Genomic DNA, 25,772 nt, shown 5'->3' with positions numbered 1-25,772 from the left:
GAAATGCTGCAAGGCCTTATCTAACCATGTGTTCTTGCAGTCTTGTGTTCAATGACCTCTGCTAGAACACAGAAAAATTTGGGTTACAGTACAATCCTAATTGAGTCCATTCTCCAGGATTCATATAAAGAGGCAGTGAGGAAGACCTTAAAAGAAGCAAACAAAAAAGAGGGGGAAAAAAAGCTTTTTTTTCCTTTCCCAGGGTGGTTTGTCTTGTAGATAACTCAATAGAAATAGAAAAAGCAGTCTAATATAAATCAAGTGCAACATCTCAGCTGGAGATAAACAACTTTTATCAACTAGAAGATGCAGAACTCAATTTATGGTTATATGGCATCACAGGAACAGGCATTAGCAAGCAGTGCAAGTATATTGCCCTTCCATCATTCAGAAATTCAGAGGGGGCTAGAGGCTCCATGCTGCAGCCTCCCCGCACCAGCTGTGGGTCTAACTCTATCACGCTTTGCAAACAAAGAAAATGTCTGTAACACAGTCACTGTTCCAACTGTGCCGTGACTGATAGCAGCTTAGCTGCAGTAACAAGGAGCTCATCATGGGCTACAGATCCTCCCGAATGAGTTAGATTGCACAGTATGCATAAGCACAGTGTTGCCCAAGCTGGAGCCCTGCTGCTGAGCAAGGTGGTTAACTTCATCCTAGCTCAAGTAGGCCTCTGCTGCAACTCCAGCATGGACATGGCCAAAGAAATCTCCCAGGTGGCTGGCTAAGCAGCTGGAAAACAGTCTCTGTGATTCCTACGGGGCTTTGTTCATGAAGGCTCAGCATCAAGAGACACCTTTCATGTGTACACTGAGAAATATTTCAGCACCAAGTCAAGGTTTCACTGGAACATACTCCTCACCGCCACCACCCTTCCCTCACACAGCAAAGTTCTTCTTCATTTCTTCCTTCATATCTTGGCATCCTTTGTGTGGGGAGATTGTGGAAAGAATGACACGCAGGTGTCAGGAAGGTATCACTGGGTTACCCAGAAAGCAGAGGACAGGGTCATTTACCTCTCCACTAATACTGAGAAAAAAAAAAAATGGAAAAAAAAAATCTTCGGCTTACACTGAGAAAAGAAGCAGAATGTTTGTTGGCAAAGACACATCAAAATGGAGAAATCCTGTGGAAAGTGAATATTTTTCTGCTTTGTGAACTTCCCTCCCCTGCTCCTTGCCATATTCAGGTTCAGTTCAGGTGCATTTTATTAAGATATTTACTTTATTTGATAGAAAAAGAATGGGTAAAGGCACTAGCTTTACCAGAGAAAAAAAAATCAGATGATGAAGAACCCCAAATTCCTGGAATCTAGCAGTGGCAGGAGAATAATATAGATGGTTCGGTAATGTACATTTTCTGAATCCAGGATAAAGTTTAAAAATAAAGAGGAGAGAATCTCAGTTACTCGGAGCAAAGCAGCTTTAAAATAAATCTAGATATTCAAACCAGCTTCTGGGGAGGAAGATGCCTTTGAGGAATGTTCAAAGGACCTTGCCTGCTGACAAGCTTCAGTCTATTCCCTTGTAATCCCACACTATTTATTCTAAGTCTCCTGAGAGAGCAGAGCTGGTGGGTGCATGCTTTTTTTTTCCTATTCTTCCTGGACAGTCTGCTGCATGGCTTGTAATAGGTGTTTTGCTAGCAAATAAAGAAATAAATTGACCCCCTCGAGCCCTGTAATATAGGAGGAACACGCAGTATGCTGCAAGTCTGTGTCACCTCTGAGTCATCAAATCCAGACCCCTGCTATCTCCAGCGATCACGCCGCATAAACCTATTCATAAATCTATCTTGTTCTATATTAAAAATGTTGTGGATGCTTGCCCAGTTTCTAAGCCAGTTTAGTTATATCCAGAAGGATGCAAACTTTCTCCAAAATCCCATCTTAGATGTGTCCGCAGAGAGCTGTTTCGTGGCATGGAGACCCTTGATTTGAGCTCCTTACGCTGTACTGCACAAACCCCCAGCTCTCCTCTGCCCAAAAGCAGCCTTTCTAGCCTCTTCCACACTTTGCTCTGCCAGACTGAACAAGCAAGCTTTTTCTAGTCTCCCCCAGGACAACAGAAAGTTCCTGACCCTCTGAGTGACCCTCCTCTGCACCTACGGCTGCTGGAGTTCATGGCTTTGGTTGCTTCTTGTTCAAATGAGGTAACCAGAGTTGCAATCGGTTTCCCACAGGGACTGTAATGGCTGCTGGTACAATGGGGTTAATGCTTGTTTATCTGCAGTAGCAATATTTAATCTGGTAAGTTTTAGCTTTGTATTTGCCTTTTTTTTTTTTTTCCTAATGGAGTGTGATTGATCATCACACATTTCTTCTTCTCTCCTTTCCTCATGATAAATCTCTAGTTTGTAATGGCAAGTAATGCTATCAGTCCCTATTAAATTCTCTCCCACTCTGTAATCCCAGTCTAAAGGTTCAGCCAAGTTCTTTTATTTGATATTCCCATTTGCAGTGATGGTTCTTCTAGGCCTTTCATTAACACCAGTTTGCATTACCACACAATTTCCTTTTCCTAATGAATTCATTGATAAAAACACTAAATACTGAATCTTAATCATGTGTGATGTACTTTTAAATCCAAGATATAATATGTCATTTTCATGTTTAAAAACACACATCCTAGCTAGTTGCAGTACAATTCATCTTACCTTAAACTGTCTTATTCTATTTTTCACTTGCCCATGTACCTGATTATTTTAATAAATATCTTGCCTTCTGATACATGCAGGGTTTGTGAATGACAGCAGCAAGTAAAACTATTTTGAAAAAAAAAAATAGGCAAGTTCAGTAACTTCACAAATCTTTCTACCCTAGATTGATTGGAGGATATTTTTAGCTTGCTGTATTGAGCTGTTCAGTAGCAACAGAGTTACTGTTTTATTGGGGTTTTATTTATAAATGTGGGACCGAGCATAGGCTTTACAATAAGCAAGCTGCTATCTAAATAAAAAATGAGTCGGAGCTTGCTTATAGTCTGAGCTGTGCCTTTATGCCTGAGGTTAGGCACCTAGACCCACATTTAGATCCCTAAATGAGTGTGCCCGAAGCGCTGTATAACTTTATCCGCTGCTGATTTCACTGCGAGTCCAAGTTATTAGGTTTCCTGTCCTTCCCCTTAGCAGAAGATTTCATTTTGGTGCGCACTGAAGATTGCCGGGATTGCCATGCTCTGTGGCTCCTTACAGAGCATCTTCTCGCTCTTTACTTTTCATTCTTATTTGGAGACAGAGTAAGCAAGAGGGAGGCGGTGTGTCGATATGGAGACCTCGTGCTGCTTTGAGGCTGGATGATTCATGGCCACCGAATAGAAAAAGGCTGGAGACAGCACTTTGCCCTCAAAATTAAACCTCCACTGGCAGACCCCAAGCTGGTGCAGAATGAGAAACAACAAAATGCTTGCTCATGGCTCTCCCTTCTTTAAGGTCACAGAGGTTTGCCCGGTTCGTTTGGATTAGTTTCAGTTTAGTGTTTAACAGCTGTGATGTGCTAGGCTTTGAGGGCTCCATGTTATGAAACACTTCCCTGCTCCGTGCCCATAAAAACCTCTGATCAAACCTTTTTCAAGCAAGACTGTAAACATGGAGAATTCATCCTGTAAGATTCACTTCCAGCCAAACCAGAAGCTGGCCTGGGACTCCTGAGCTAATGAGTAGCTTCTGCGAGTTTCTTGTGCTAATTGGCTCCTTCTGTTTTGAGCAGCAATTTAATATTGAACTCAGCCAGAGCTGAGTGGGTGGTGGGAACAGCAACACATTCCTTCTGCTCCTTGTTCCAAGGTGCCCCAGATCTGCTGACCAAAAATTTCACTGCGAGGTGCTTTGGGCTTTGCTCTAAAGGAGAAGAACTGAAGTTTAGGAGCATGTAAAAAGTAAAAGCGGCAGCAGCAATCACTGGGTGGAATTTAAGCTTAATCTCTGCTATTGTGTGCATCACTAAAGGAGTGTCCAGAGCCGAGGGGGGTCAGAAGGAAAAGCAGTGTAAATGACAAGAAAGGAGAGAGTCTATAAGAGATGCACAGTGAAATCCTGGGAGATTAATGCTCTTCATTATGAAGAGACGAGTGCCTGCCAAATGACAAGTCCCGCAGCCACGTTCCAAGCCCACCTTTAGCCTCGCCTGCCCTTGCTAGATGAAGCTCGCAACGCTGCCCCACCAGCCAGAAAGACAGTAGGAATTCCCCTCCTCTGCGCTGGAATAAAATCAGTCCCACAGCTTGAGATAAGTAACACAAATAGCACATCTGATGCAAAGTGGTGACACTGCAAATGGTGTGCACATCGTGACAGCCCACGCAAGCAGCCAGGACTGCACTCAGCCACTCATTAATTCAGCTGAACTGCGAGAACTGGAAAAGCCCAAAGACCCACAGAAGCTTTGCGTGAGAGCCATATGGAAGACAGAAGGAAGCAAAAGGCAAGAAAACCTGACATGCGATTTTACTTTATCATTGTCCTGCACAGGCTGTGCTGAGCACATCACATTTAAGTCTCAGCATTAAAAAAGAACAAGGGTAGGAAGAGTTAGGGGAAAGCTGTGTTTCTCATTAAAATACTAAAAAAAAAAAAAAAAAAAAAAAAAAGTCACAGCAATTAGAAGCTGACAAAAAACTCCTCTGCAGTGTGATTTGAAGGATTTTTCAGCATCTACCATGTCCAAATGGTGACAATCTATTATCTGCCATAGCCAACGTTCTCAGGACGTGCTGCTCAGAGACTAATTTTCACTAGCAAATCTCACCTCTGCAAGCTGCTTTCAGTGGTGACTGTCTTGGGAGGAATAAAATGCTCTGCAGAGAAGGATTCTTTTAGTCTTCTCCCGTTCTCACTGGAATGTCCTTTTCCTTTGTCAATTGCAAAATAGATAGTGTTATGAATCTTTTAACTAAAACTGGCTTTAGAAAAGTGGGGAATACACACACATACATATATTTTATTTGTCTTGGTTCAGTGTTTTCAATCCTGCAGCATATTAGGTTGCATTATAGCTGACTAGTAGACTGAAGCTCAGTATATTGAGCAGAAGTATACTTTGTCTATATGTCAAAGGCATAAGACTGCAAACTTAATTACAAAACACTGTAGGCTTATATGAGCAGTAAAAGACGGAGAAAACAACAGCATGGTGGAAAGCCCAAAATTTCTCAAGCAAAATCATGATGTAGATACCCATGAGGACCTTCTCATTTTGCATATCTTGTGTACCAAATATTGTTAGGCTTTATTCAGTCTGAACTGATAAGTGTTTTTGTACCAAGAAACACAAACACCAAGTGGATTAGAGCATCAGGATTTTACCATATGATTCTATGGTGTTATGACAAACCTAAAACTAAAAGCACTCTCCTCAGAGTTTTTGTTTTGTTTTGTTTTGTTTTAATTTTTTCTTTTCTTCTTTTCACTGGTCAAACTGCAAGTTGCAATGCCATTTATTTGGTGTTGCTGTGATGCCCTGGCTCTGAGGTGAGAGCACACAGCTCAGCTGCAAGTCACTCCAAGGAGCATTAGCCCCCTTGCTTTCAAATCAGAGTGAATGCACTACTACTGTCTCTAAAAAAAAAATGTAGTATGTGAATCTTGTACACTGTTGTTTCTCTTCCCCCCTTCTTACTGCCTGTGAGTACATGTTATAGTACACAAACCTATAAAAACCACACAGGTTACTGGGCTGGGCTTGGGGATTCACTCTTGTAGCAGGTGAGTAGGGAGGAAGAATCCAACCCAGAATTAATACTCAAGGAAGAGTGTGAAGTCAAAGTCACATAGCCATGTGTCACCTTGCAGGAGAGGCTTGGACATAAGAGTAATTAGGATGTACCAGGAGCTTATCTTAAATATTAACGTAGTATTGCAGCAATACCAAGGGATCTTGTGATGCCCAAAGTGTGCCAAACTACTAGCGGTCCTCAAGGAGCTCGCCTTCAAACAGCATATACCAGAGCAACACAAACCCCGGAGCAGGGATATGGCACTTCGCTCTCTGAGGTGAAAGTTAACACATCGGGCAGGATAAGTCTACATATTACAATCTGATGTGCATGTTAAAAGCTAATTGGACTCAGCATGCCAGTGCCTTGCCCAGTGCCCACTGGAAAGCCAGGCTTCAGATGCAGAGCACCAAGCCCAGAACAACATCAGCTTCTTGAAGAGGTTAGCTTGCAATCATTTTTGTTCAGTGTTTTCCAGGTGAAGCTGTGATGCAGATTCTTGCAAGAAAAGGAACAGAGAAAAGAAACGTCTCTGAACCATGCTGGAGATTTATCTCCTCTTAACATCCCTCTCCTCCTCTGTCCCTAGGTAAACTTCATGTTTCCTCCAAGGCAAGGCATTCTGTTACGATGATGTTGAGTCTAAATATATAGCCATCTTTTTTTTTTCTCTTTCTTCTTCTTTTTTTTTCTTTTTTTTTTTTTAATACAAAGATTATCAAAAACATGCCTTTGGAACAATCAGAAATGCTACCAAACCTAGGAATTCATCAGCATGTTAAAGGGAACCCAGTCTAAGAAGGGTTATACTACAGAAAGACATGGGTATCCAGGAACTAGTTTTCCCCTATGGTTTAGGGAACACCATAGCAGGCACCTCTCAAACTAAGATAAAAAGATGTAGAGATTTTGTTGATGGAAGTTTTGATAGGATTTAAAGCTGATGTATCTCAGCCATAAGTCCGGGGTTTTTTAGTCTTTTATATATATATATATCTGCACACACACACAGTTTATCTCAGACTACTTTAGTGCTTGGTATTTGCCTGTTTCATGTGCAGAATGATGAAAAACACCTTGTTTTGAATATGCCATCAGTGATACGCAAGTGTGATACACTGCTACGGTGCTGCCCTAAGATAACGAGCTGTTAGCTGGGCACCTCTGTGCCACTGTCATACCTGGATCCTCACCAGTAGCAAAATCACTTGAGCTGAAACTACTGTGCTTAGTAGTGAATTTCTCTGTATTCTTGTATAATTTCAATAACAATACAACCAGCTTTTCATAATCTTCTTACACCACTGCAAAGGTTTTTCTGGTTTGGCAAATGTATTCTAAAGACTCGGATGAAATAACACTAACCACTTTAAATAGTAGTTGGTTCCTAATGTCACAGAGATGTCTTTGCATAACGGACACACCTTTTCCAGTAAAATTAGTTCATCTATTTTATTTTCTCTGTGCTGGGCATACTTTTTCTATCATTTTGTTACCACAGTGAGCAGAAGTGTTGCTATCTAGCTTTTCCACTTCAGCCATGCCAACGTTTCACCATGAGGTGAGCTATCCAGGTGGAGACTCCATGGTGCAGTGGATACTGTCTCAGGGGGTGGCTGTTTGGTTACAGCAACATTCATAAGAAAGTCATGAGAGAGTGCTCATTTCTGTATGTGACTTAGCTCAGGTATTCGTAAGTCATGTAGGCACTCTTCATAGACCATGGGTGGGATGGATATATCGCATTTAAGTCTCAAAAAAATTAGTTATCAACCTCTCACCAAGTTGCCCTGCTTGCTTTTATAGGCAGCAGGGAGAAGCAGGCACATCCAGACAGAAACTCGTCTCATCAGGAGGTAGGTAGCTGAAGTAGGTCAGAGAGATTGCACATGTAGGTTGCTCTCCAGTGAAGGCAATGAAAGTCTAGAGCAATCCGTGGGGAATTAGACAATCAAACCTTAAATACGTATACTGTAATGGAAATAAACTCACACAATATTTCTCTGCCAATGATAAATAGCTGCTACAAGGAAAGTTATGCTCATGGTCATAGTTTCATGACTTGGCTTGTAAAACATGCCCTGCTCCAGGGCCCTCTGTCTCCCCAGACACTCCTCAGAGTGTTATGGTGTGTAAGTAGGTCAGCACTCCTGTTAATGTTATACCACTCCACTGATAAACCTTTTGTTTCTGCAAAAACAATGTCCAAGTGCTACTTCTCCGGCATCTGTTTGGTCGTGATAGCATGAGCATGGCTTGCAGTATAATATTTGTCCTTTTTAAATAGATCCATTAATTTATTCCCAGTGCAGCAAACCTTTGTACAGATTCACTGCTGGAAGAAAATAATAGTTGTGTAGAGGACAAATGCTTCTAAAAGGGCAGCTTGTTTTCATCCACACATTGCACGCAATACCTGTTCTCCTTTTCTATTTTATGACATTAGAATGGATATTACGCTGTACAAAATAAATGCAAACTGTGAAGACTGATGGGAATCTTTGGTGTTGTTTTCATAGTATTTTTCCAGACTAGACTATGTTTTTGTGTCTGGTAAATTAATTAAAGCAGAAGAGTGAGACAAACAACTTGAAGTCTTGAAGAATCAACATATAAGAGACAAATCACGTTACACTGTTTTCTGTATCTAAATGCTCCATATGTTTGTATATAGTGATCCTAATTATGGTTTTGTCTTTATTTCCCACTCTGACTGAAAACAATGGCAAATATTGTTTTTGTAGCCAAGTAAGAGAACTTAGTTCCTGCGGTAATGGTGCCCAACACTTCTCAAGATAAGAAAGGTATTTTTATAAAGCAGAAAAATCTATCCCATCCATTAAGGAAAACTTGATATAGTAACTATTAGTCTTCTGCTTTATTTTCACCTTGCTCTACATTAAAAGATCAGCTAAGCTTTCTTCTTTGCAGAATAAAATAATTCCGAGAACAGGCATGTTACATGATCACAACTTGAAACATTTTTCAAAGGTCTTGAGTGGAGTTAAAAGATTCATTCATTTATAGAAATACGTGGAGAAAAAATACTGTTTTATTTGTATTACTGAGCTTGGTGCAAGATGTTATATTATTTTAATCTAATGCATTTTCATTTATGTCTCATCTGTGGATTATATACGTTTTATTTCCCAGTTTCTTTGTTCAAACATGGTATGCTTTGTGAATATAACACAAAGAACATGGTCATAGACAGTAAATGCTTGTATAGCACTAGGAATATAGCAGTTGGTATATAATTGGTTACTAGTATATTAAAAGGATATTAAATATATTCTCAAATGTTCCTTAGATCAGTACTGACCACGACACTGTGGATTTCTAAACCAATTTTAAGGAAAAGTATTTCTAGTCAACTGAAAAGAAATCAGAGCTATACCAGTTATGTTTATTGCTCACCTCTGGTGAAAAACCCTCTTTCAGTGCCTGCAGACAACATGCGCCACTGAAGGAAAAGTAAATCTTATATCTAAAACATAAAATAGATTAATGAAATAAGAAATCAGAAAAAAATATTCCATGCATCAACTATCTTCATGTGTATATCAACAGGGTAACAGGATACCTGTAACAGCAAACAGAGCACATTTCTAGATGGAGAAATGATTACAGAAATAAAGGACCCTATTAAAAGGTATTTTTCCCTTGATCATCACTCATAGCTCAGTTAACCTTTTTATTTGTCTGAGTTGTACTGAAAGCTCTTCAACATGGGAAACAAATTTCTTTTATGTTTTAGAAAGTCCCATTATACTGATTTATGTAACACCATGGAGTGCAGTTTTTCACTGTGGTCTTTGGCTTGATCTTCGCCAATAGAATATTTCTAGTTGCTTTGAAAACTGAAATCTTCAAGAACAATGTTTTTTTTCAGAGCATAATGGCAAGGGAGCACAGCTTGCTTTCTTCAGTTCAACAGGTCCAGCTGGCTACTTTGTCTTATGTTACATGAATGGTGGGCATATCACAGGCATAAGGAACGTACACAGCAGCTACCACCAATTCTTTACTGTGTATCACTACGCATTTCTATGTTTTGCACAACCAACAGCCCTCCTCCTTCAGGTTGTTGTCTTTTAAACTCAGATTTGGAAAGTCTGTGGTGGTCTGGTAAAATTTGTCAGCATTGGCTAACTTGGCTTCTTGAACATCTTTAACTGAGAGTTTGAAGCTATATGTGACTTAAAGAAAAAGGTGTTAAGTTTTAACCATCTAATCTGGACTTTTCTGAGAACTTGGATATAGATCCAAACCTAGTAGATGACACTTCACAGTATGTGAGACACAAGCTAAGTGGCACATTGACAAGGCGGGATACAGTTTGGGTTTCAGTGATACTTTTGTATCTCCAAGGACATATTATGATAGCACATATATGAAGGGAACCAGATGTTCACCTAACCCTTACGGACCAAGAACAGAAATGCAATTGGTTTAATTATTATTCTGTAATAAGGATGAAGATGAATTTAGACCTAAATATTTTTCCCATACATTGCTGTTTTTAAAATGGAAGAGTCTGAGATTGCTGAAATAATTTATAGTGCAAGAGGCAGTATGGCTTTTGTATTGTTTTATTTATTGTGTTCCCCAGGCATATAAAAAGAGCTAGATCTGAAAGATTATCATGATGCGTATATATCACAACCAGTTTTGAAATTCATGAGTGCGGTGGTTTTCGTGCCTGTGAAATTCAGACTAGGTACCAAAGCGCCCAGACTTCCTACAGACCTAGAGAGTCAATGCCCACTTTCTTCAATCAACTTTTGGATGTACACATCTGGTAAAGGTACTTCCACAGGGCAGGACTGGGATTATGTGTCAACAGCCAGAGCAGAGGAATTGTAAATAGCCCCTGAACAGACATACAGTTACAGGCAAGCTGTATCTTTGACTTCTCTATTTCACTCTGTGTCTGTATTCCAAGCTTCTGACTGTCAGAGCAGAAGCCTGGGACCTCCAGCCAGCCAGGAACACCATTAAACAACTTGTCAGCGCCATGGTCCAACCCACCACCAAGCCCTCTTGTGGTGTTTTCTTGTGGATCTGATGAGCCAAGACTCTCCTCCCCTCTCCCTACACTGAGATAAGCAAAAGGTTGGATCCCACACCAGCAAAGGTGTAATTCTACGGAGTTTGAATACTTCAGTGGTGACTGTCAATGGCCATTGAGTTTGAATGTGAAAACCAGAGCAAAGGCTGATAAAAGATTTTCTTGGCAACGCAATACTCAGATCCACGGATAGATATCTCCAAAGCTCTCCACACATAAAACCACCTATAATGTTGTTCTAAGAACACCTGCAGTTCACAGTACCCACCTTCTACGGAGACACCAATTCCAATAATGTCTTTGTATAATTTTCTATATATTTTTTTCTTTATAGCAGAATTTTTTTTAAGATCTCTTCTGAACATGGTTTTAAGATCATCCAGACCTTCCTACACCTTCCCAGTCTGATCTTAAACTTAAAATGACTGACTGTGTTGTTCTGATGACAAATACTACAGTAATGAGCCAGGGCGTGAGTATTTTTCAAGCTGAAAAACAGAAAAGAATCATTAGATCTCTGATAAATCAATGATTTGAACAAAAACACTATCATGAATAAAAGAAACAGAAGACAGTCCATCAATCTTAGTGACAGACAGCAGAAATGGGATATAGGTACAAACTGTATTTTTTTATTATTTTGTTATCTTACGAGAATGCAGTGTGCTTAGGCAATGTGTCACTATCTTTCAGTGATATATTTAAGTAAACCATCATTTGGGAGAGGCATCCATCAGCAAAGAGTAGACAGGAAATAGCAACTAGTAAATATATTCTCAATGTTTCAGGTCAAACAAGAAAGAAAATTTACGTGATTAGCAGTACAGGCCAAATATGGATATTTGTTCATATTCGAAGCAGCTGTTGCTCAGCTTGACTATCATTCTTACCTGTGAACATTCACAAAAGCAAGCATATGTGTGAACAAATATTTGGGGTTCAGCTGTTCTTCATACAAATACTCTTCTTCATGCATGAGCAACAGTAATGTTCATTATTTTCTATTCAACATCTGCACTTCTGTTTAAACTGCTCCAGTTCTCTGCTCAGGGCAAAAACAGATTCAGGATGATACAGGTGACCAGACATTACAGTGAAATCATCTCAGCTGGGAATGGACCATACTTGGCACAGAGATTGTCTCACATACCTCTCTCCTTTAGGGAAGGGAGCACGAGGAACATTTCCTGAGAATGAAAATGGAATTATGTTTTTCTATCAGTCATAAAACTTGCAATATAAAGTTAGATTAATAAAAAGAAGGACAGATCAGAAGATGAAGGATAAATCAATAATTCACCCATGTCTATTATGCTGCTGTCAAGTTCCTGCACCAAGAGAGGGTTATACTGGATTTTCAAAGGCAAATAAGATTCTTAATCTCCACAGCCAAGGCTAACATTCCCTCTGGCTGGGCTATTGGCCAGAACTGGACAACGAACTCTCCATCCCATAAAGGAGACCTCTATCACTTCAGTTGAGGGAATAGCTTCTTCACTTACCAACGACAGCACTTGCACTAAAAGCGTTAGCAGAAATCCAGCACTGATTCTTGCTGGGGCACTTGAACCTGATACTGCTGCTGCTGTCCTCCCTTTCCTCCAGCAAACAGTTCTGCTCCATTACAGCTGGAGGACAGGGTGTATGTCTTCAGCTCAGCCACGTGAGCTTACAGCCTGATAGCTCAGCACAGACTACTTCTTTAGATGTTTCTGCCAATGAACTGGACCGAAGTGGGACAGCTGGGGCACGAATCTGCGTGCCCTTCTGCTCCTGCTGCAGGAACAACAGTCTGCAGCCCTGGGGCACAGCAGGTGACAGCTGCTCTAACAGCTTATCTCCTCCATGCCTTACTTCTGCAGGGCAGATCTGACAGCCCTTGCTCTCATCTTACTTCATGTTTGTTTTTTTTCTGATTCCCCAGGGTGTGGGATCATGGAATTTCATTTTCTTTTTCTTTTTAAAAAATGCTTTGCAATCACACATGCACACACTCACCAGCACTCATACACACACACACAAAACTTGAAAAATTGAATTCTAAAGGCTTATAAAAGAGGAGACAAATGTAAAATTTATTTTCAAAATAAATCCCATGCTTCTTAATCTCATGCACCTTCATTATTTATTCAACTTCATTATTTGTTGGGAATACTGTGACTGGCAATACCCTACAAACAGGGAATCAACCAACCCACTTAAGAAGATCTGACGTATTCTGTCAAGAATATGAATTTCCAGGAACAGTCCATCAAAATATTCATTTGACTAGAAAAACAAAACCAAACAACACAATCAAAGGGTGAAATTCAGTAGGACAAAATCTAATCAAAGATGCATCCACTATGAACTAGAATAGGCACCAGGTGACAGGACATAGTAATGGAGCAGAAGATGGCTAAAAGCTCCCAGTTTGTTACAGTCAGTCTTATGATGAATTTAAACAGCCACCTGCAATATGTTACAGATATACTAGTGCAACAATCAGAGCATGTAAGTAAAAGTGAAAGATCAGAACTTCCAGGGAATGCAGCAAACAGTGCTGGTTGTTCCTGTCCCAGAAAGAGGACCTCAGCCTGGGAAAGGCACAAAAAGCAGCTATTTCAGTAATAAGGGGCTGGGCAAAGTCTTCATATGAGAAAATCTTTAAATGGATCATCTTGTTTGCTCTAGAAAAATGAAGGCTAAGAAAGCATGAGACTGTTGCATATAAAAACGTGTGTAAACGTACTGCCGTATCAATGATACCTGTTTTGATAAGGTCTTTTTACAGCCCCTTTAACAGCCCTACTCTCTGGCCGATGCTTTGTGCCAGACTTACAGTAAACCACAAGTTGCCTCCTAACTTTCCAGTGCACTGAGTTTAAGGTATTGCTGAAGAGCTAAACTAGATGGTGGGAAATTCGGATCTGACATTATTGCTGGATTAGGATCTTCCAATAGGTGTCAATGTAATCACCTCAGAGTTTCATCTATGGAAAAACAAAAAATTGTGCAGGTGTGCAATTGTCATGATTTGTATTAATATCATGTAAGTGTCAAATAATGAATGCAATAGAAGCCAAATTATGACCTCTGTAACACTTCAGTAACTTCAGTGGACAAGCCCAAGACACAACAAAATAGTGCTTGTTCTTGATTTTGGGCTTGAATAAAATTATAAAATTATAAAATAAAATAATATTTTTTAGCTACCAAAAGGGGATTTAAAACTCATTTCAGATCTTCAGTCTGACAGATTCCTCACAAAGAGTGTGTTGGAAAAATCTGCTTCTCTTATAGCCATTTCTTTATGAAGGATTTGATTCCAGTTTAGAAGTTATCCCATATATCTATACATAGGAGTCACTTAGAATCCGTGCCTTGCAATGCACATCTATTATTTTAATGGCCTACTTTTCAAATGCAATCCTAAAGCTTAAAAAGAGCTGAATTTTCTGGTAATAGGCTTAGTTTTCCCAAATGGTATTATGATAGATAGAGATTTCTTGATGGAGTTAACAATACTTCATTGAGCACAGCCAATGAAATTTACATTTCCACATACAGAAAGATTTGCTAAAGAACCATAGCGTAAGGAGGGGGGAACTTGCTGTACTGAACCTGTAACTGAGATACAGTAAGCCAATTAAATTATGCTCCAGAATTGACCAAACAGAGCACTGACATTGAAATATTAACCAACTGTTGATTAATACCACAATATTAATACTTTGAAGTGACACATTAATATACTCCCCAACCTTAAGAAAAATAGTCTGCCAGGATATATTAGTTCACTGAATGGTGTACTTAAAGTGGCTGTTTGTAAAGATGACAAAATATGACAATCACATAGTTTATACAACAGGGCCATGTTTTGTAGTAATGTTTTTCCAAGCAATTCTGTTTTGTTAATTCTGAACCCATCTCAGAACCAGAAAGTCCAGGCTATGCTTCTGACTCCACAACTGTCCTTGATAGGAAACTGTGCCATTCTACTGCTCTTGGTATTTCTTTGCGAGTGGCCACCTTCCCCACATCCTTAAAGAAATGCTGCCAGTCTTATTCCGTAAATACAGCCCTCTTGATATCCACATATGCAATTGCTGTATATTCTGAGACATTAGCAAGAAAGAGGTGATTTGTTACAGAGTGGCAAAACAGTTTAAAGAGAAATGGCAAATCCATAAAACCAGGCTTGGACTATAGCTGGATACCTTTTGTATTTTTTTTATCAGGGCAAAAAGCTGTTCAATAAGCCTCCTGCTTCAGTAGGGACTTGTGGGGCTGTGTACTAAGAAAAGCAGTAAAAACTATTTGAAAATCTTACTTTGGCACTGAATCTTTTAAAACTGCCTTTCTTGTCAGTGAGGTAATACTGTACCATCCAGTTGCATTATTTCTTTGCTTTAAAAAGAAAGTAGGAAGTCAAAAGTAATCCCGACTGTTGGTGACTTTTTCAACTGGTACCTGCACAGAATTCTTTCCGAGCCTCTTACCAGATGTGCAAAGGCAAGCAGAGTCTCAGGAAGGAACATTTGTAAGAGTTCATTTATTAATTCATAAAAGTATTCTCCAGATTAAAAAAAAAAAAAATCATTTTGTGGAATACATTTTACAATCCTTTAAAACGTATTTTCACATTTTTGTTAGAAACCTGTGAATTCGGTATTGCCATGCAATATATTGCAAGTCTCTGTTGGGTAGTTCCAAACACTGAGCGTCAGTGAAATTAAAACTAGATTCTGCTGTATCTGTTCTTAAAGGGGATACACATTTGCCACCACTTAAAATTATTTCCCACTTATGTCTGCCAGTATATTTACCGTCATATTTCCTCTCTGGATCACAAAGGAACACTGTAATTCGGGGCTGGATCTGCAGCTGAGCTAGCCACTCGATGGTAAATATTGGCAAGTGCTGACATTTGAAATGCCACTGCTAAAGCAGTTCCTTGACCAGTGCAGGTGAAACCCAGCACCTTGTACTAAGCGCTACAGTTCAGTAACCTTTCAATTATTTTAATACCTCTGTGTCAGGTCTGCTTTGGCAGCAATTTGTTCTGGCTGGATCTCACCAGCACACCTGCTATAACCATCTCTGAGCGTATCCTGCAGCACATCCCTTGCTGTCCCTGAGGCATTTCTCCTTTGCTTGGCCCAGCAAAATGCTTCTCCCCTCCTTCACCCACCAGCCATTTCAGCTGTCCCCACTAGGTCCCTGTTCAAGTGATTCCCTGCCTCCCAAGGATCTTCTCACAGAGCAGATGAGGATGAAACAACACCACTGTGTGTGTGACCTTGCTTAAGATCGCTGCCCTCCAGGTGTTCCCCTCTGAAAACTGAGCTTCTCATACTCTTGTGAAGGTTAATTAATGTTTGTACAGTGCTTCATCCTGAACTAGAAAAATGCAAGTATTAAACGGTGAGCAATTCTGACCTGCTGAGGCACAAAGTAAATGTTGGTTAGGTCTTCGCCAGATATGAAACGTTATCTCTCTCTTTTACCTAGTGAACAGAACAGAAGTGGTCTCCTAAAACTCCTGCTTCTCCCAGGAGAAACTGAGAACAAGCAACAACCCCGCTGTCTCAGCTGGGCTACCAGCACTGAGGCCAGGAAGGGTCTCTGAATAAGGAAGAGCCAGTAACTGAAAGTGCCTCCTGTCGCAGGGAGCTGGTAGGGGATGTGGAGCAGGTTCTTCTCATGTCTGAATCCAGGTCATGTGGTGGCATGCTGGGCTCACATCCAGGGCTCTGGGCCTGAAATTCCTGCCCGGAGCAAGAAGCGCTGGCTGCGAAACACTGGGGACTGAGCTGGGGCTTGCCTGGGACATACCCGACAGCTTGAGGAGAGCTACCAGATCACATGTCCCCTGCAATCCTTCCAGCTTTTCCCCAGCAGGAAAACCATGTATTCATGTTAGAGCCACCTCACAACACCTCTTTTTATGTGCTGCCTACCTGTTTTTGCAGGTACCCAACTTCAATTCCCTACTCAGCTGCCACCTAACCCTGCAGGCACCTCACATCTGCAAAGGCAACGCTGCCATTGCCCCATTTCCCCAAGCACCCCCGGAGCTGCCACCAGAATTACTTCAGCTGTTATCTAACATCTGCTAATTGCAGAGGGGAGAGCAGCCCCTCATCAGGTCCTTCTGTTTTCAGGGGAGATTGGTTTCAGCACCCAAACCCAAGGGTGCTTGGGGGACTATGAAGATTTGTTACAGATCACTATAGCACTGAAGCCTGCTGTAAGGGAATTATGCTCCCAAAAGGATCTGGAGTTGAGGCTCGCCTCTTCTTTCCAAGTTTTCTATTTATTACCTTGAGCTCTTGGCTGGCCTTTCTCTACCTCATCATGAGCAGTCTTGCTGTCCTCCCAAATTTCATAGAAACCCTGGGCACCTGAAGTGGGTTGTGGTTTCCAGAAGACAAGAGGGCAGCCCAGGAGTCAGGGCTGAAGTAACCCCGTGGACCCAGCAGCCCTGCAGACCTACAAACCAGTGTTCAGAAACAGCTGGAAAAGCCGAATCATGCTGTTGCTGCCATACTCCATTATAAGAGTCTGCTGTAATTAAATTAGAACATTTTCAGGTTCTGGGTTGGAAATATCACAGCTAACCTGTATCACGCCCATACCCCCTTGGATAACACATTCCCAGAGCCGTGCAATGCTCAGGGAGGTGAGCAGGCTTAGATGACCTTGTGCTACGACACCTCAGCCGTGCTACGACACCTCAGCCATGCCAACTTTGTTCAACCTGCTAGCATTTTTCTAGGCTGCAGTGGGAAACTGTGGACAAGTCCACCACAGTCACCGAGCATCAAAGGATTTTTCCTCAGGAAGACAGCCTTGGCAGTGGCAGCTGTGTTTGCTCAAACGCTTGGAGAAAGCTGGCACTAGTTTTGGACAGGAGCCCGGAGAGAATCATTTTAATGAGTTGTAACTTGCAATATTTCTGATCCATGGATGAAAGAACACCCTTTACAGGGAGTAATTGTTAACTTTTTTTTTTTTTTCCAAGAGAGGTGTTTGTTACACTAGAATCTGTCAAAAAAACAGGACCTTCCAACCTCTTCAGCTCTGCAGCCTCATTATCAAAGGGAGATTTGCTGAAGTGCCTCCTCATGAACTGAGGCATGTCAGCCTACAGTCCTCCCTAGAATTACACTCAATCATCTCTGCCCTTCTTTCAGTTTTAAACTTGGTTGTTGGCCTCCACTCCCGCTCCTTCCTTCTCCCTCTCAAATTTTCTAAACCGTCAGTTCAAACAAATTTAAGCAAACCTTACGCTTAGAAGGAAAAGAAACTGGCTCTGAATCATCTTTCAGGTCACCGTGCAGCCAGCTCAGTACAGAGCTGTCTGACATGATGCCAGGGCTTTGCATGATCCCTCCTCATGAACTCTATCATGCGATCTCGGAGCTTGCCAAGACCGGTGTTTTGTGCATGTTTGTGCCACTGATACTCGCTGTTGGAGGTTGTCAGCTCAGAGCAGCACGGGGTCACAACCTGGTCTTGACTGTGATCTCGTAGCAGATCCCAAAGGGGCTGACCCCATGAGCAGTGTGAGCTGCCCCTTCCTGTTCCTCTTCTCTCTCCCACTGTGGAGCATAGGACACAGACTGGCCCCGAGCTGTGAACTCCCTAATTCATGATCCAAGCCAAAACCACGTGTTCTGAAGGAGCACACTAGGCCTTTCTTTTTCTTCACTGATATTGACAGAAGCAGAAACAGAGAATCAGAGAGTGGTTTGAGGCTGGAAGGAACCTCCAATGGTCATCCTGTCCAACCCCCCTACTCAAGGACCACCTAGAGCAGGTTGCCCAGGAAGAAACCACATCCAGACAGAAAAAAAAATAAAAATAAAAAAAAAAATCAAATCATCTATGGCTAAAGCCTTGCTAGACCAAGCAAGAAAGGAAAATGACCACAGATCTTGTGTAGGCACAGGGAAGAGGCTGGGACAAGAGAAAGAAGTGGAGGGTCCTTCACTGATCTTCATAAGGCAGATTCTCAGCGGAGCAGAGAGGGCTGCTGCAGAGCACCTGGCTTTGCACACCTGGCAGGTAAAAGGGAAAAAGGGAAAATAACTTCTCTAAGCACCTGGACAGTACATGGCCTTTTGTTCACCACGTGGAAGAATGCCATGAACAAGATGGAGAGGAGGAGAGAGCCCAGGTAACCACGTCTGATGCAGTAGCTTCCATACCATGGATCTCAGGGCAGTGTTCCTATGTGGAACAGAGAAATTGCCTGTGCTACCTGTATCAGCTGATCCCACATGAGAGCTTCGGGGGATTCTGTTACATGGCCAGTTTACATTCATGCTAAATGTTTCTCTGAACATACAACATCTGAGTTTTTACGGTAACTGAACACCACATCAAAGCTGAATGTGCAGCAGTGTCAGCATCCACAAGCTAAATGCAGAGATGCAGACAACAGTGTAAAGAGCTTCTCGAAGCAAGTTCATTGAAGCTGTACCAAAAATCCTACCTGTTAATTAATAAGATGGGGCAAAATTCTGAAATCCTATGTTTTCAAACCCAGGGTCCTCCTAAGTAAAATTTCCCTCCAGTCTAAGTGTACTTTGCTGAGGCAAGACATCTAGCACTGTGCCTGTCTGCCTGCCTTTGGGTATACATGAAGTCTCACCAAGCATCAGAAATGCAGATATGCTGGCACAGGCCTGTATGAATTCTTAGAGTATGAAATAACATCACTACATTATCTCCTCTCATTTCCAAGCTCCTCAGATATCAATATCTGCTGAAGATTGCATTGTACTTGCTATTCCTGCTTTTTTTTTTTTTCACAGTATGATCTCCAAAAAACCATTTCATGTACATTTTTTTCCAATTGTTACACAGTGTGGATCATCTTTAATACACATCTATCCTTTTATTTCTCCACCTTCATCTGTGCTCCCAGGACAGCTGAATGTATTTGAGACAACCAGTGAAGAAATGTTTGACAAAGCAGCCATACACAGCATATAGACCACCAGAGAAAATAAGAGAATGGACTTATTTGTGCCTCTACCTTTAAGCAAGAATTTGCCTCGAATAAATAAGTGTTCTTTTAGCTGCACTGCCAAGAATATGTAAAATAACTTCAATGCATGCAGTCTTTCCGTGTTTCACTGAGGGAAACATACATTCTGATTCTCGGTGGTAATCGTTTTAATCCTTGATCAGGTTTATTCATTTGCTAGTTTCTATTGTTCAGATACAAACAGTGAAAAGCACGTAACTCAGATCACACATGACAGTTCTCTTCAAATTACACTTTTGTGTCTGTCCTTTCCTCTACAGCACCTTTTCCTAGGATTTACAATTTTTCCCTGGATCAGACACCTGCATTGAACGTTCTGGAGCTATTAGTAATTTTACTGACACACATTCTGAGGAAACTTACTAATCCAGAGACTTTTCTAAAGGCAAACAACTATTTCTTTATCCAACACACACACACAAGAAAATATATTGACAAGAATGACTGTCCCAGTAGATCCACAAAGTGCACGGACAATGAGCCACTAGAAAACAAACAGAAAAAAAAAATCTTGGCCTACAACATGCTTTCATTTTTAAATGTTGAAGTTATTGACCATATTTTGACTGTTCTATCTGATAGAATGGGAGCTGGCAAGAGTTTTTGCCTTTGATTTAAAGCAGAGGTAGACCCTGATCAGTTACCATAAAAACTAAGAACCAATGCTTTGCCTACCTTATGAGGCTCTAGATAAAAGATTTTGGCCCTTGAATAAAAACATTCCTTGTGTATGCAGAAGTTTATATTTGACTTTGCATGCAGAAACCTGAACCTGATGGAGTTTTTCATATGCGAAAGAGGTTAACAGTCTTGCATGAGCTAAAATGAATCCACATGTACATAAACGCTCCCATTTGAAAAAAAAAAAGAGGGCTGTAGGAAACCTGCTTTTAAGGGTAATTTTATTTTCATTTGTTAAAAGTCACTGAGAGTAGCAGAGGGCAAGTTCATCTGGGAATCATCTTGCCAGTGATCTCTCCTATAAGGATGAGAACCAGTGTAATTTACATTAAATTTCATTCCCTGTTGAATAGCTAGACATATTCTTTGGACTTTGCTGCAGGAATCTGATGGACACCTAATGCAGAGTTGACCTCAATTCATTTCTTTTCCTTTTCAGTGAAGTATGGTCTGCGTTCAACTGTGCTACCTGTACAGTGCCTTATTTGAGGCTCTTTTCTGCACGTTACCGTGTAACGTAATCCATAGCTAGACATGCATAAGTAATCTCCTTGCAATCACTGATGATGATACAAAGATTTTGTTTCAGATAGAAAGCATTTGTCTTTATCACCTGAGACATTTCCGGTAACAAATGGTGGTACTGATATCCTGTCTCCCCTTTTCTAGGCTTTTATAATTTATGGCACATTGACCTTCTCAGGGAATTGTTAAAAGCTGGCAGGTCCTGTTCCCTTACCCAAAAAAAAGAGTGGCCGTTCTCCTCTCTTTCTCGTTGTCATGGAATGGGAAATTTCCTTTATTCTGTCTGGATTTATGTCTCCTCCCCTCCCCCCCTCACACTAATCTCTCTGAACGTGCCTGACTTTAGCATCCATAATGTCAACAGGGAATAATGCCAACAGGGAACCCACAAAATCAGAAAAAAAAAAATGTCTCTGTTAAAAAAAAAAATAATAATCTTTCATCACAGAAACTAAAGTGCACCTTGAAGGAGGGGGTCAAAGGAAAGTGAAACAGAAATGTTGATTTCAGCTGTAAGGCACCCAGTTCCATGAACTGAGCAGGCAGGGAATGAGCAGCATCACTAAATTTAAAGTTAGAAATTTAAAGGCACTAAAAATATCTGTCTAAACAAAAGAGTTCAATGAGACTGTTTTACAATATGTATACGCACGTCTTCTACTTTCAGGTCCTGGGTAATTACTCAGAATTAAATACATAGCATGGGAGGGTGCAGAAAGGAAAGACGGCTCCCTACAAGAAGAGCAATCCCAGAGCAGCTCTCTAAACACACGGAAAGTGGCTCAAGAGCCTTGGAACGAAGAGAAACTTTTAGAGAGAAAAATGCATTTCCTTGTATTAAGATTTCCTTTGGTTGATAGGCAGATTATTGTTAAATACTTTACCAGTGGGACTTATTGAAAGGTGGTTTTCCTGAGTTTTTTTTTTTTTTTCTACACAAAATTCAAAGCCAGAAGAAGACATTGGCAAGGTCTTGAAGTAAAATGGGATTATGGCAGATAAGCATTAGGCAAACATCTCCTTTAAAATTACTTCTGAAGAAAAATTAAACTTGTTTTTTTTCTTCCTGCAATTCCTCTGTTCTAATGATGGAAAGGGTTGCATTTTATCGGAGAGGGGAGTATTTATGAATGATTATTTGGAATTTTCCAGAAATAAAGGTTTATCAGACTCTTCAGGGACTCCACAGCTACTGGCACAACAATTTCTGTTGTTATCCTGCATACTGAACTCCCTGGAAAAAATCCTGCAGAAGTAAGGTTATCCTCAAAATCAGAGGTTAAATCTGTGCCAGCAGTTTTATCATTTCAGAATTACTTTGTTCCGCAGCTGGAAGGATGGGTTCTTTCTATTTTTGCTTGTTTGTTTGCTTGTTTGTTTTTTTGATTGATTTAGAAAAACATCTAGGAGAGAAACAAGGTGTTTACTCCAACAATAAAAGTGTCTCCTACCCCTAAAAAATTGACCTTGCTGTTTCTGCTCTACAAATGAGCACAGTGGAGCTGCTCTTCCTCTGCAGCACGTCAGTAAACTCCTGGCAGACAGCAAAAATCTCTGTACCCCTTATGGCAGTAATGCCACACTGTGGTTAGCCCCTCAGGTTGTTAGAAAAATGATCGTTTCTTCTTGTTCTTTCTGTGACTTTTGGCCTCTGCTTTGTTTTTCATTCCACTTTGCATTTTTGCCCATTACCACAAGAAACCCCACTGACTGAAAAATTGGGTCAACAGGGTGCAATGTCTGTTAACAAGCCAGGACAGATATATATATAATAAATGTGCCTGTGCTCACAGGTGGTGTAGACTGTAAAAAGTTTAAAAGTTTAGCTTTTCTACAGTGTAATATAATGCAAGAGCTATTTTTATATAGAGAAATTAAAAGCCAAATTCTGTTTTTCACTGATATTGGTTAAAAAAAACCACAACACTTTGCAATGTAATTGAAGTTAGTGGTATAACTTCATGTTTATTCACTAAGAAAACAGACCACAATTGATCGCAATATTTCAAGCTCTGTCTATAAATATTCCTCCATCAATTTCTTTAAACTTTGTCTAAATATTTAGATGATATATTTACCTCACTGAAGTTAGTTGCAGTTTCCAGCAGGGCCAGTACTTCACACTTCCATTTGGGTCTCATTGAGGTCCTCAACTCATCCTTCCTCTACAGTGACCTCCCATCTTTTTCCATTGAGTGATCTCAGGCAAAATTTCTAGCTTACTTTTTTTTTTCCTCTCTTCTATGGCCACATTTTTCTTTCTATATAATCACATAAGATTATCAAGTGATACAGTATGATGATTTAAAGTTCCTTGCCTTGGAAGACTTTTTTATTCTGAGAAGAAATCATTTTTCTTTGTCATAGCATCGAATGATGTAGAATGTGTCCTTTGAACCATTGCTGGGAATGTGCCTTAGGCACCAAGAGCAAAGAGATGAGCAAGCAGCAAAAATCACAGCATCACTTCCAAACCTTCAGTAAGAAATGATTCATGCCCATCTAAAGCTCACTTGTTTCCACCTGTCTCTCTGAAGGGATTTTTTTCTTCTTTGTTATGTGTGATATAAAAGCTTGAATCAATATAAAGACTCAACAGCTGAGCTACTTTAAAACTGCTTTTTCTGTTCATGTCTCTTGACACAATACTGGCACACAGCAATGAGAAGAGCACAACATCTATCCTATGTGACACAAATTACACCCTTACTGTCACGGAAGCTCCCGTGTGGTATACATTATGCCTGTACTTACTTAGGCTCAGCCCTGAGTTTTCACACAAGACAGGAGGCCCAGGTTGCTCACGCAGTCTCCATGCTGGCCTGCACTTCAGCATGAACCTGCTGTTATCCAGGGGCCTTGTCTGCACCACGCAGCCATGGCTGGGGCATGGCTCAAGCCCAGCCCATGTAGGCCACATGGACCACTTCGAGCTGGCTTTGCTTCAGCCCACCTAGCAAGCCTGAGCTTGCCCAGAGCCACCAAGAGCTCACCCCAGAGCCACCAAGCTGTCACTGGAAGCCCCCCTGCCAACTTCCATGAGTGTTGTGCTGCAAAACTGCTCACCCGCTTCTAGTCAGATGTTTGGAAGATCTTCTGCCTACAGCCCTGAGGTGAGTGAAGGATTACCCAACAACTGGTATGATTTTGCACAGGAAAGAAAAAATAATTTCCAAGTGCAGAAGTGAGATCTGGATGAGAATCGTCTTTAATAATGTCACTGAATAGAGAAAATAATAAAAATAAATAAAATAATAAAGTAAATAAATAAACAGAACAATGTAAAACAGGAAAAAATATCCATCAGTGTCAGAAAGTCTTTTTTTTATGAGTGCTTTTGTGAGGTCTATGGAATTCAAGCCACTGAAGAAGCGATGGTGGCTCAGGGTGCCCTGCATTCTCCCCAGTCTGTGGAAGGAAATCCCAGCACCAAGAGCTGCTGCCTCACAACCTGAGGATCCTGAGGAAGGACTTTCTGGACTGATAATCAGCCTCTGAAGGGCCAGGGCTCTTTAAACCCATTTTGCCAGGCTCCGTGAAGGAAGCCCCATGGAATGGCTTTGTCATGATCAGGAGCTGAGCCCCGCTGAGGAAACATCTGCGTTCCTGCTGAATCAACCTGCATCGTGCACATTCCTGCAGTCATGGAAATCTGACTACAACAGACTCAGTAAGTGTCTCTCTCATCTCCCCCAGGTGTAGGAGCAGTGCCTGCCTCCAAGAAAGTCTGGTACCCAGTTCTGACAGGTACAATTTCTAAAGAAAATGAATTTCTAAATTCTAGGTACCAAGTTTTGGTGCAACTACTATTTATTGTGTCTCACTGTATGTGCCATAGAGGTTGGTGTATTCCTCTGCCTCCCTCCTTCCCTTCCCTCCTTGCACTCCTGCTTGCGGTGAAGCCACACCTTGGCTTCATCCTTCTCTCCAAGTGCCAGCCCTGGGAGACATTCCTGGGCCTGCCAGCTCTAGCCCCAAAAGAGGTATAGTATTAGTATAGTATTAGTATGGTATTGCTCATAGTATTGACCACCACTCCCACTTTCCCTAATCTATGCACAGTTCTCTCCCAAAGCAGGATTTTCAACAGACTCTTGCAAAGCCAGTAACTAGCTGTCATCTTGGGTTTAAGGAGAGCTGTGTGTGCCTGTGCTTCTACTAAGACTAGTCATTGCCCTACATGCCAGGGGCCAGGCACTAGGACAGACAAGTCTGGCTCAAACCTAGTCTGACCACAGGATCTTCATTCCTCTGGCCTCTGTTCTTTGCTGACAGACCTCCAGTCTCAGAGTTGCAAGAGGAACTTAAAATCATAGAATCATTAAGGTTGGAAAAGACCTCCAAGATCATCTGGTCCAACCATCATGCTACTACCAATGTCATCCACCAAACCATGTCCCTAAGCACCACGTCCAGCCTTTCCTTGAACACCCCCAGAGACGGTGACTTAAGTGCTTACCATAGTGAACCTCAGTCAAAAGGAATTCCAGGTGGTCCCAGACCAACCTGGCTGGTGGAAAGTACAATATTAAAGACATGGCCTCTCTCCTCGGTCTCTCTCTGGCATAGCATCACATGAAATGGGACTTCTGCAAATGTGGCCAGAGCAAAATTCATACTCTCAAATTTGTGCTCTAGTTTCCAAGGAGGGACCTGAATAAGGAGGAGTTTCTCAGTTCGCTCACCAGCTCACTGGAGGGTAGCTTAACTCCTGGGTAGGCTGTAAAGATGACACAGTACACTC

The 25,772-nt window shown here is 41.2% G+C and overlaps 1 long non-coding RNA gene across 1 annotated transcript; it reads right to left on the bottom strand.

The window, feature by feature from the left end:
* Positions 1 to 10,081: 10,081 nt before the first annotated feature.
* LOC308192760 lies at positions 10,082 to 13,051 on the bottom strand. The gene is made up of 4 exons (XR_013949121.1): positions 12,977 to 13,051; positions 11,933 to 11,969; positions 11,673 to 11,824; positions 10,082 to 11,270 (listed from the first exon to the last, which is right to left on the bottom strand). It is a non-coding gene; the product is annotated as an uncharacterized lncRNA (long non-coding RNA).
* Positions 13,052 to 25,772: the final 12,721 nt, after the last annotated feature.

The sequence above is a fragment of the Anser brachyrhynchus genome, assembly GCF_964034855.1.
Source record: "Anser brachyrhynchus genome assembly, chromosome: 3".
Classification (NCBI taxonomy): domain Eukaryota; kingdom Metazoa; phylum Chordata; class Aves; order Anseriformes; family Anatidae; genus Anser; species Anser brachyrhynchus.
This window is presented reverse-complemented; position numbering and strand designations above follow the sequence as displayed.